Consider the following 1,161-nt stretch of genomic DNA (forward strand, 5'->3'; position numbering starts at 1 on the left):
TTTGACACATTCCCCATTTCCTTTCTCAATTTTAATGAAATTTACCCAAAGTAACTTACTTTAAATAAATCAATTATAACCAGTAATAACTGTCCATCCTAGATTAAGATATTTGAGTATTACCAGTGAAACTGTAAACTAAAATTTTACGACAAATGGGGTGATTTTTCGTTCTCTATTGTTGATTTTCCTTTTTTCGAAAGTGATGTTCCTTTGGCACCATTTCACTGTGTTTATATATCACAGCTTGTTCGCTGTGTCCATGTCTCTTGCAACGTTTCAGATATAAATGAGCATCATCTATGTATTGCTTAGTCTGGTAAACTATTATGTTATGTTGCAAGGTTATGTTTTTACTTTGACTGTTTATGACGTCTTTACACTAACTTTCATAGGATGTTGGATGTGTATTGATTAATAAATTAGTCTTATATGCATGATTTTTAAGTAGCTACTAATTGGCTTTTGTCTGTTTGTTATTGCGATGCACAAGTATCGGGCCACCTCACTCTGTGTTTTTGTTAGATGTTTTCTTTTATTTGTATCCATGTGATGAGTCAAGTCTTTTTCAACTTTACATATAAAGTTCATAGAGGTCACATAAAATGAAACGTTCTAAAACACTTAGAAAGTGTAAAATACAGCAGGTTGTTGTTTCCAAAGATTTAACTGTATTTTGCAAGGATGTTTACAGCAATATAATATTGTGCTGCCAAAATAATTTTTCAAAAATCAAAAATCCAGCATCTCTTATGGCAGCACTTTTTGTTTAAGGGGGTAGACCTTGGTTCAGGGAGATAACTCTTTAAATCAGTTAAGCGTTTGTAAAAGTCAAGTTTATCAATGTGTTTTAAGCATTTACCTGAAACAGATTGAAAATAATCTATGTAACCTAGAAGCTTAGAATATATTTTTGAAAATGGTTGACACAAACGTACTGATGATTTTAAGAGTTATTTCCCTTAACCTAGGTCTACCTCCTTAAGTAACTGTTATTTATCAAGCACAAGGTAACATAGTCTATGTTCTTTAACTTGAAAAAAAAACAAGGCATGAACAACTGTGTTTTATGGAATTAAATTGTCCAAAGTTGCCAGCTTGACTTCATACGAAAACTTTTTTTCATACTATCTAAAGATATGTCATAAAAAAAAATGTTGT

The sequence above is a fragment of the Mytilus edulis genome, chromosome 10 (genome assembly GCF_963676685.1).
Source record: "Mytilus edulis chromosome 10, xbMytEdul2.2, whole genome shotgun sequence".
NCBI lineage: Eukaryota > Metazoa > Mollusca > Bivalvia > Mytilida > Mytilidae > Mytilus > Mytilus edulis.